At 39.4% G+C, this 12,053-nt stretch overlaps 1 long non-coding RNA gene across 1 annotated transcript; it reads right to left on the bottom strand.

The window, feature by feature from the left end:
- Positions 1 to 5,611: 5,611 nt before the first annotated feature.
- On the bottom strand, positions 5,612 to 7,306 carry LOC143818433 (uncharacterized). Its single transcript, XR_013224541.1, has 3 exons — positions 7,205 to 7,306; positions 6,688 to 6,769; positions 5,612 to 5,945 (listed from the first exon to the last, which is right to left on the bottom strand). It is a non-coding gene; the product is annotated as an uncharacterized LOC143818433 (long non-coding RNA).
- Positions 7,307 to 12,053: the final 4,747 nt, after the last annotated feature.

Here is a 12,053-nt window from a genome sequence, read left to right as displayed (position 1 = left end):
TGATGTACCTAAACAGTAGAAACCCCCCACAAGTGACCTCATATTGGAAACTAGAGCCCCCAAGGAACTTATCTAGATGTGTTGTGAGAAATTTGAACCCCCAAGTGTTTCAGTACAGTTTATAACGCAAAGCCGTGAAAAATAAAAAATCTTTTTTTTCCACAAAAATGATTTTTTTTAGCCCCCAATTTTGTATTTTCCCAAGGATAGCAGGAGAAATTGGACCCCAAAAGTTGTTTTACAATTTGTCCTTAGTACATTGATACCCCATATGTGGGGGTAAACCACTGTTTCGGTGCACAGTAGAGCACCGTTTTACTTTTTCAGCACAGAATTGGATGGAATTGAGATCGGATGTCATGTTGTGTTTGCAAAGCCCCTGGTGTGCCTAAACAGTGGAAACTTCCCAATTCTAACTCCAACCCTAACCCCAACACACCTATAACCCGAACACACTCCTAACCCTAATCCCAACCCTAACCACACCCCTAACCCGAACACACCCCTAATCCCAACCCCAACACTCCCCTAAGCTCAACACACCCCTAACCCTAATCCCAACCCTAACCATACCCCTAACCCTGACACACGCCTTACCCAACTGTAAACATAATCCAAACCCTAACCCCAACTCTAGCCCCAACCCTAACTTTAGCCCCAACCTTAACTTTAGCCCCAACCCTAACCCTAACTTTAGCCCCAACCCTAACTTTAGCCCCAACCCTAACCCTAACTTTAGCCCCAACCCTAACCCTAACTTTAGCCTCAACCCTAACCCTAATGGGAAAATGGAAATAAATGCATTTTTTTATTTTATTATTTTTCCCTAACTAAGACAGTGAGAAAGGGGGATTGATTTACTATTTATAGCGGGTTTTTATAGTGGGTTTTTATGTTTGGCAGCTGTCACACACTAAAAGACGCTTTTTAATGCAAAAAAAATGTTTTGCGTTCACCACATTCTGAGAGCTATAATTTTTCCATATTTTGGTCCACAGAGTCATGTGAGGTCTTGTTTTTTGTGGGAGGAGTTGACAGTTTTATTGGTACCATTTTCGGGCGCATGACCTTTTTTGATTGCTTTTTATTCCAAATTTTGTTAGGCAGAATGAACAAAAACCAGCAATTCATGAATTTCTTGTGGGATGGGGGCGTTTATACTGTTCCACGTTTGGTAAAATGGATAAAGCAGTTTTATTCTTTGGGTCAGTACGATTACAGCGATACCTCATTTATATAATTTTTTTATGTTTTGGTGCTTTTATACAATAAAAACTATTTTATAGAAAAAATAATTATTTTTGCATCGCTTTATTCTGAGGGCTATAACTTTTTCATTTTTTTTGCTGATGACGCTGTATGGTGGCTTGTTTTTTGCGGGACAAGATGACATTTTCCGCGGTGCCATGTTTATTTATATTCGTCTTTTTGATCGCGTGTTATTCCACTTTTTGTTCGGTGGTATGATGATAAAGCATTGTTTTTTGCTTCGTTTTTTTTTTTTACGGTGTTCACTGAAGGGGTTAACTAGTGGGACAGTTTTGCAGATTGGGTCATTATGGACGCGGCGATACTAAATATGTGTACTTTTATTGTTTTTTTATTTACATAAAGAAATGTATTTATTGGAATAATATATATATATTTTTTTCATTTATTTAGGATTTTTTTTTACACATGTAAATATTAATTTTTTAAAACTTTTTTACTTTGTCCTAGGGTGGGACATCATGGTATAGTGTCAGATCGCTGATCTGACACTTTGCACAGCACTGTGTCAGATCAGTGATCTGACAGGCAGTTCTGTATGCTTGCCGGCACCTGCCCTCAGCAGGTGCTTGCAAGCCACCACCCTGCAGGACCCGGAAGACCCCCTCCCCGTGCGATGCTTCTCTATGCCGCCGGAGCGCTGCGATCATGTTTGATCGCAGTGTTCCGGGGGTTAATGTGCTGGGAGCGGCCCGTGACCACTCCTGGCACATAGTGCCGGATGTCAGCTGTAATAATCAGCCGAGACCCGGCCGCGATCGGCCCCGCTCCCCCTTGAACATAGTCTATCGCCTATGACGTACTATCCCATTCCTGGGAATTAAGTCCCAGGTCACCTTGACGGGACAGTATGTCTAATGGCAGAAAGGGTTAAGGGAAAAAGAAATCCAAACCTACAGGGCCCTATGGGAAAAAATGATTGTTCCCCCCTTAAAATATAGATTAACTGTGGTTTATCACATCTTTGGGAAGCTGAGTTCAAATTCCTTAGCCACTCGCGGACCTGACTACTGTCACACCTGCTCTCTGTCACTTAAATAGGACCTGCCTGACAAAGTAAAGTAGACCAAAAGTTCATCAAAAGCTAGATATCATGCCGCGATCAAAAGAAATTCTGTTACAAATGAGAAACAAAGTAATTGAGATCTATCAGTCTGGGAAAGGTTATAAAGCCAATCAGGGTCACCTTGTTGATGGTGGGATGGCTTTTATGCTATTTTTGATCACAAACAGTATTACTAAGAACCCTGTGTTATTTAAATGTACTTTTGCTTTTTACTTATTTAGTTACAGCAGGGTTTATGTTTATTTTGCTTCTTGTATGTTTTGTGTGCTTTATGGCCAATGTGAACATGCGTGTATGTGCTGCATGTAAACCAGCTTAAACCAAGCTCAATTTTTGTGTTTTTTCTTTGTATTCTGTGCAAGCTGGGGTGTAGCCTTCCTCCCTTGAGCTGGAAATTACATTTAAAAGCTTCCCCAGGTTGATGTCTATAGGTCGGAACCCAGTTCTTTTGTCTGCCATTATTCACTCACTGAGGTCAACTCTGACACATGGCAAGGTTTTTAATATTAGACAGTGTAGGACCATCCAAATCATGGTCACCTTGTCAACGGTGGGATGGCTTGTATGCTATTTTTGACAGTATTACTAAGAACCCTGTGTTATTTAAATACACTTTTGCTTTTTACTTATTTAGTTACAGCAGGGTTTATGTTTATTTTGCTTCTTGTAGGTTTTGTATGCTTCAGGACCTGGAAGACTTGCTGTGGTAAATGAAATCATGAATTCTGCTACCTACCAAAAAATCCTGAAGGAGAATGTCCAGCCATATTGACCTCAAGCTGAAGTGCACTAGGGTCATGCAGCAAGACAATAATCCAAAACACACCAGCAAATCCACCTATGAATGGCTTAAGAAAAACAAAATAAAGACTTTGGAGTGGCCTAGTCAAAATCCTGACCTTAGTCCAATTGAGAAGCTGTGGCATAACCTTAAAAAGGCAGTTCATGCTTGGAACAGCATCCAATGTGGCTGAATTACAACAATTCTGCACAGATGAGTGGGCCAAAATTCCTCCAGTTATTAGGTTTGGGGGCAAACACTTTTTCACACAGGACCCTATAAGTTTGAGGTTTGGATTTATTTTTACCTTAACAATAAAGACCTTTACTTAAAAACTGCATTTAGTATTTGGTTGTGTTATCTTTGCCTAATATTTAAATATGTCTGGTGATCTGAAACATTTAAGTGTGACAAATATTCAAAAGAATAAGAAATCTGGAAGGGGCAAACACTTTTTCACACAACTGTATTTCTTAAAATTTACCTCTACTATGTCATTTTGGAGGGGCTTGCAAACTGGTGTCAACACAAATTTTAAAGTGAAAAGGCACCAGTGCTCTTTTAGTTTATGCAAATCTCCACACTAATACTTATGCTGCACTTATTCGACTACTCTTCACATGTGAAACACACTCTTTTTAGTCATTGTGTGCTATTTAGATATTATTTTTGCATTGTTGGAAAATTTAAAACGCTAATGTATCACTGATTATAAGAGAACTTGTGCCACTTCAGTTTAGCAGTAGTTGAGGAATAAAAAAAATTTACATCTACATTTGTACTTACTCCAAACATACATTCTTTGGTTTAAACTCAGCTGACCTGACTACAACGTCTGTACATTTTTATTACCTGAGAGTAAACAATTCCAGTTTTATTACAAAGTTTGATTTAAGAAGCAGGAAAAATACTAAATCCATATAAAATGGCATGTTTTATTTGATAGAAAAAGCAAGCAGTCTAATATTTCCTGTTTAAGTTGGAAAATTTGCTCAGTAAGACCTAGAGGAAACACTTTTTGCTACTTGTGCTGCACAGAGAGACATTTCTAGGGTTGTATTACAAATAGTTGCCAGTTCCCTTGCCACTGCCACGTTAAAAATATTACCTCCTTGACCACCCTCAATAAGGGTTACATTGTTTTAGGTATAGATCTAATGACAGTCATGAAAAATTGTATTATTAAAGAGTTTTCCACTCCTTTATTTTATCTTAGGTATGATTTGAATGTGGCATCAACGGAATAATCTGCATGTATTCACTTGCCGATTCCCTGCCACTCCTCTGTTCCCCTGGCCAGGTCCAGTTCTTCATCTCTTCCATTGTTGGTTGGTGCTTCAGTCAGCCCATGACCATCATGGAAACTAACACCTCACTTTTACGGCCATTGATTGGCAACAACGCCAGAAAAGAAGGAGAGGAGACCAGCCTAGGACCCGGTCATCAAGAAGACGGGGATCGCCAGGTGAGTATGTGCTTTTTATTATTAAAAGAGCACACTCAGGCAATACCAATAACAGAAGAAAGGGGTAGAAATGCTCTTTAAAGAGGTTGCCCGGTCTTAAGCTACAAGTTTGTTGTCACTCTATGTTTACTACACACTTGTGAATCCTCACATCGCGCCTTGAAGATTCTCTGGTTTAGGCGCTTGGAGCAGGTGGTCATGTGACTGCAAGGATGCGATCTGCATACTCCTGGTCATATTCCGACTAGACTGTCTCCAACCTCACTCAATACACTTGCATTGAGTGAGGCCGCGGCATGTGACCGCATGTATGCAAATTACATGCTTGCGGTCATGCGCTCACCGCTACAAGTGCTGGCACCGGAGAATCCTCACAGCAGATTCACAAGTCTGCCATCACATAGAGTGACTACAGACTTGTAGCCTAAAGCCGGACGACCCCTTTAAGAAAGAAATTAATTCACATACATAGTATTAAAATGAGAAAATCTGAAAATGCAGTCTGACTTTTACTAGCAATGCCAAGAAGATAAATCTTATAGCTCTTGGTACAGCATTTGCTCTGTTGCCATAGAAACTGGAAGTTGCTCTTACAAGGCGGCGGAATGGGTTACTGTAGGGTTGCTAATCAAAACTATTGTTGCTGTATTTCTAGAACACAGGCTGGCCATGGATTTTCAATTTTGTCCTCCTGCGCATCGTGCAGTTCCTTGGGTACACAGGCATCGCTATGAATTTAGCTTTGTGTCCCACTTACATACATGCTGCTCAAATCATTACTGAGAATACAGATATGGGGGAAGCACTGCTGTGGATTTTCTTTAAACGTATACATACAATTGTTACTGGAAATTTTCGGAGCACACATTACCCAATGAAAGGTTGTACTTTATCAGATTACTTTATTCTAATGGTGCTATAAATAAGAATACTAATAAAAGACTATGCAGCGAAGGATAACTGATTACATGCTGCTCTATGTATTTTCTATTACTACGACAATATCAGCTTTTCTGCTAATATGCCCGTTTGTTGCCCTTTCAGTACTGGTTAATATAAAAAAAAATTAAACATTTGTATTTTTGCAAACTCTGCATTCTAAAAAAACCTGACAGCGAAAAAGAAACTTTTAAAGGTCTTTAAACTATATCTTATTTTCAATTCACCTTTAGCGACTGTATTTGTAATTATTTATCTGGGCTGCTGTCCAGGCAGACATTTTGCCTTACGAGTTAGATTTACCTCAAATTGTACTTTCCGAGAGGAGTTGTTCCAAGTTTTGCTATTTGCACCATCACAACTCAGAAAGCTGTAATAAGCTGGACATCAAATCATTTTCCTTTCCACAAACCTGTGAAAGTTGGCTGAAGCACTCGTAACTGACAGGTCAGCGCTTTTATTAGGATGCTCATATAATGTAAAGACTTACAGCTGTGTATCCAATCTTCTGCCCTCTGACATATACAGTCCGGCAGTATTTTATAGTCATGCACCGCTATGCTGCCAAGACACAGTATGGAACACATTACGGTAATAGACAATTTGATGATATAGTAGAGGAACACTGAGGACAAGGAAATGACATGAGATCATTTGGAAAGTTGGTCAATTAGGTGTTCAAATGGAAAGCTTACTACAGCTGCTGGGTTGTAAACCTAGTCCATTTATCATATATCAATCATTTTAAATGTATCCAATTAAGCTCAATCTACATGTAACAGGTCTATTGCCAACATTAAGACCCTGTTTGTTGGCAAAAAAAACCCAAAATGTCTGCAACACTCTCAGGGTAATAGGTGTGACACTGTCTATTAAACTGCCAAGGATTCCACTTGGTAAAAAATGTCAGATTCACATTGAACAATGGCAGCGCTCATCAGAGCGTTGCAAAAAGTGGAAAAAGCTGGTATTTCTCCGTACACTTTGAAAAAAACAACAATGTATCAATCTAAAAAGGACTTTCTCAAGCTAGGTCGAATCGTTGCTATTTTCTACTTGTATGGAGGAGCACAGGCTAATTCTCCTGCTTGTAGCCATCATGTGAACACGGACAAAATAATATTGTGGTTAAGTTGATTCTTTCCTTATAGAATGAACCCAATTTACCTCTTGTTATATTCAGTGGCTCTTGAGGTCCATGTAAGTGAAATTTTCTTTCCTCTATGTGTTCTTCTCTTCTAAATTATTCCTATTTCAAAAACAAACGTTCTTTGTCAATTCCCAGTTGACTATGCAGAACTACTGTTTTGCTTGGGAAAGAAAAGCTTTGGTAACCAACAAAGAGTTGACTCCTAACACCTCTGCCGCTCAGCTGCTTGGATGGGCCATAGCACTGCAGTCTCAATGATGCTAATATCAGTGGCGCAAAGGCATCTGAAAAAGCTGATCATTGGGCTTGATAAGAGTTGGATCCCCTCGCACCTGACCTGATCCACCATCAACTAATCCTGCAAAACCTCTTTCAGTGAACTGGGCCAAGCTGCAGTACTAAGCAAAGCCCCAACTGTATGTTTTCGACATTGCCTGTGTAAGTAAGGAGATGCAGCACCCTGAAGCATTGCATGTATAGCTATTATAAACTCCAATTGAGCTTGCTATGTGCAAATCTGCATTGACACTGTACCTGGATATCAAAGAAGTGTCACCAATCCTCTGTTTCCCCATAGATTAGAAGTCTCACTTGTGAATATGCCATAAATACCAAAGACCGGGATACATCTTTGCGCTATAATAGCAAATACAATGATTAGTCATAAAAGTAAAACCATTGACAGATGAAGTGTATAAATTTATAATGTTACAATAGCAATATAATTCCCAGCAAATAAACATTCACTTCTTGGATGTGATAAAAGCAGGAAAAATAGGCAAGAGTTAGGGTTGATTTACACGGACCAACCGGCGAAACTAAACAACTGGTGTACAGTAAAAATTTACTGATCGTCTGTCATGTAATAGCTTGTTTTCACTGGCCCACCGAGGTAAGCAACGTGCACTTTAGGATTCTGGATCACAATAATCTTTCACTCAGGCTGAACGCTCCGGTCCCGAGTGCCGGCGGCAGTGCCTGGTATTGATGCGAGAGACTCGTGCGAGTTTCTCGCATCACACTCATGAATGTGACCTCGGCCTTAGAGTAATAATCTTTTACTTAGCGTAACCGTCGTTATAATTTGTATTGCATAAATCAATAGTACACGTGAAAATAAAAAACTTTGTAATATATCTTATCAGAGAAATCTGCTTCTTTCTGTTCCAGGACCGATCATTAATTTTTAAAATTCCCAATTCTCTGGTAAAATCTATATTCAGTGAAGGCAGATTGTTACCTTATGGAGACAGAAGAAGGCAGTTGGTGCCCATAAGATTCTATGTAGAATCTTAGAAATAGCAACTACCTTCTCCTCTCTCAGTAATGTAATAACATGTCTTTAATAAATAAATACAGATTTTACCCAGGAATTGAGAATTTTGCTAATGAATAATCAGTTCAGGGAGAGAAAGAAGCAGATTTCTCTGACGACGGTTACACTTTAAGTGTATGAGCAACTTTAGCAAATAGTCACTTCTCCCCCTTAGGTCCAGTGCCGACATTGAATATCTGGTGAGGTTTTTTTATCAGAATTTTTAAGCCAAAACCATTGGTGAACCAGTCAGAGGAAAAGTATAATAGAAACACGTCACCACTTCTGTATTTATCACCCACGCCTGATTTTGACTTACAAATACTGAACATGTGCATGTGGCCTAAAGCGATGGATGTATTAGCAAGTGTATTGTGTTCTCAATATTCACTGGTTAGAACCTTTAAATAATGGTACAAGCAGATACAGTACAACATTATTTTTTCACATCAAAGGCGTATGTTTACTGTGTGTATACATTCCAATACACATGATAACAGAGATAATATTCATATTGTCCAACCTATCCAGCTTATGCAAACACTCTCTGCTGTAGATGAAATAATGTTGTTTGAATGTTCGGTAGACCGTGGCTGTGCACTGGTAGATTGATTGTTTAAGCTCCTAAGAAACTCAACTGACTGTAACCATAAAATGATGGCAGTGAAATTATTCAACAGGTGCACAGCGCTCTGTGATTTATACATTTCTGTAGTCTGATTAATGATTGACCTTGCTACTCAGTGAAGAGATTCTGCTTCACCTCACATGTTCATGTCCATTCTTTTAATATATGGTAGACTTCTGAGAATTCAGGGAAGACTTTAAAGTCTACATTTCGCAGAGAAAAGAAGGATTTTTACATATGTGGTTACAAATGTATAGGAGCTGATCTGCAGTACCTGGAAGTTGCCACTAAAAATCCGAGAAAGGGATCGCGGTGTTCCGCAACATACACTGCTTACATCCTGCCAGAGCTGGTGCAGTTGATCAGAGGAGATGCTGGGTGCTGGACCCCCAACCAATCTGACATTGAACACCTATTTTTAGGATACTTAACGTTATCAATATCATTGTAATGGAAAACCTCTTGAAGGGTATGTTTACTCATTGAAGATATGTTGCAGAGATTTCTGAGACTGACAAATAAATCTGACCAGGACTTACAGAAATTATTTTTTTGACAAAACCTAATGCAAGTGAATATACGCACATGTAAGTTCAGTAAATAGCATACATTTTTTCTTAATGGTGTGTATCATTACCTTTCTGTGGGCATAAACCTTAGCAAATATGTACAGTGGCATGTAAAAGTTTTGGCACCCCGGGTAAAAATTACTGTTATTGTGAACAGTTAAGCAAGTTGAAGATGAAATTATCTTTAAAAGGCCTAGAGTTAAAGATGAAACATTTCCTTAGCATTTTAGGGAAATACATATATATATATATATATATATATATATATATATATATATATATTCATCTTTTACATTGTAAGAATTACAGAAAGAAGAAAAATAGGCCAATGCAAAAGTTTGTGCACCCTTGGAGATTTATGTGCCAGGTGATGTAATTTTGACCAAGGGTGCCCAAACTTTTACATGCCACTGTGCACTTTTGCAATCACTTTTTTTGCTGCATTGCATGATAATCAACACAGCTTTGCAAATAGTCTTGTGTACTAGTTTGTGAATACAGCTCTCATGCCAACCTAAGTGTCTACATGGTTACAGATTACAAACAAACTGTCCTTTCTCGGATCCAGGATTTTTTTCCCACCAAGATCCATTACACAGTTGCTTTACTTCCATTGAAGATATCTTAAAAGGGTTGCTTCCAGTTAATAAATGCTTAAAATTGCAAAGTGCCTAAAAAAAATGCTAATTTGAAATGTATCCCTTATTAAAAAATTGTCTCTGTGCTCAAGAATGTATTGATTTTTAGTTTTTAGAGTATAGCTCATTGCCTTGGTTACCAGCCACCCTGCCACCCTGCCACCCCAGCCTGCCGGGTTACCTAGGTAAGGCTACTTTCACACTAGCGTCGGTACGGACCCGTCGCAGTGCATCGGCCTGACGTACCGACGCATGCTGTGAAATAAAAGCACAACAGGGGCAGCGGATGCAGTTTTTCAACGCATCTGCTGCCCCATTGCAAGGTACGGGGAGAAGGGGGCGGAGTTCCGGCCGTGCATGCGCGGTCGGAAATGGCGGACACGACGCACAAAAAAAGTTACATGTAACTTTTTTTGTGCCGACGGTCCGCCAAAACACGACGCATCCGTCGCACGACGGATGCGATGTGTGGCTATACGTCGCAATGCGTCGCTAATGCAAGTCTATGGAGAAAAAAGCATCCTACGGGCAACTTTGCAGGATGCGTTTTTTCTCCAAAATGATGCATTGCAATGTACAGTAAGCGACGCTAGTGTGAAAGTAGCCTAAGGAGCATGCAGCACGCAACACAAGTGAGTTAAATGCTTTGCAACCTGCTTATGCTGCTCTGAAGCTGGCTGCATTGTTGGATCTGACCAGACTCAATGGCCCAGTAGTTCTTCCATGCTGGAAAGGCAAATCTGAGTCTGCTAGAAGCCTGAGAGAGAGCACAAGTCAGACCAATGGCATAAATATGCAGCTGATCTGAACTGTCCATCTTCAGGACACAGCACCTAAGGCAAAGCAGGAAGCCAGGGGACTGGAGCAGTGAGGTCCTGAAACTACATCATGAGACAACCCCATTAAATTGTAACTCATTTTAGGAGAACTTGCAGCAGAATGTCTTTGTTGGTCTCTAGCTACCCTCCCTCCCCTCCATAGAACTTTCTACGCACTAACTGCAATCTCCTATTTAAGTAATGGGAAAACTGTCTTCACTGAATACAAATTTTAACCATGAACTGAGAGTGAAAGCTGAATCCATGATGAGAAAGATGCAGATTTCTCTGATAAAAAATAATTTAGTAAAATATCTTTTCACTTTTGCAATTCTTTTTTGAAAAAAAAAAAATAAAACAATGGTTTAATCTTAGTCTTTAAAGGTTCATTGAAAAATCAGCAAATTAGTATAACCTAGAAAGTCACTTTGGAAAGAAAGTAATTCACCACTGCACTGTGTCCGAAAACATTTTATTATTAGCAGGTTTACATTATTATGATTTATCATTTTTAAGAATATGATGTACAAATTTATAAAATCTGCACCATTTTCAATTACAAAAAATTAAGGATATTATTGCACAGAAGCTCACCGACACAAAAAGAGGACTTAGAAATCCTCCAAAATATTGAAAAAAGTCACAGAGAAAAAAGCAGAGATGATTACCTGCTGAAGCCTCCAACCAAATGCACTAGCAGGGTGCAGCAGACCTGATTAATTGTGCAAACACACAAGTGCAAAAAATACCGATGAAACAACCACTTTCAATCCAGTATTGGCTGTTTATGCATTAGTGCATAAAAAGATAAGAGATAATATTCTGCTTGTGGCATTGTTCACACAGGCAATGCAGAGCATCTGGTTTACGGCCTATTGCTAACGCACATATATGCAAGCCATCCAGTGCTACAAAATGCATGCTGTGTGAACAGAGGCCTACAGTTTACAGAGCCATCTTGGTCCGACTGCACCCTGCTAGATAAAGTGCAAAAAAAAAAACACATATCAATGTATGTAAGGTATTGCAGGGTGCAGTCGGACCAAGATGGCTCTGTAAACTGTTGGCCTCTATTCGCATAGCATGCATTTTGTAGCACTGGGTGGCCCGCCTGTATGTGCGTTAGCAATAGGCCGTAAACCAGATGCTCTGCATTGCCTGTGTGAATAATGCCACAAACAGACTATTATCTCTTATCTTTTTATGCACTAATACCAAACAGCCAACACTGGACTGAAAGTGGTTGTTTCATCTGTATTTTTTACACTTGTGTGCTGCCATCATTAATCGGGTCTGCTGCACCCTGCTGGTGCATTTGGTTGGAGGCTTCAGCAGGTAAACATCTCTGCTTTTTTCTCTGTGACTTTTTTCAATATTATTGCACAGACAAAAAAATTATAAAGTAAAAATACAAA

The sequence above is a fragment of the Ranitomeya variabilis genome, chromosome 3 (genome assembly GCF_051348905.1).
Source record: "Ranitomeya variabilis isolate aRanVar5 chromosome 3, aRanVar5.hap1, whole genome shotgun sequence".
Lineage (NCBI taxonomy): Eukaryota > Metazoa > Chordata > Amphibia > Anura > Dendrobatidae > Ranitomeya > Ranitomeya variabilis.
This window is presented reverse-complemented; position numbering and strand designations above follow the sequence as displayed.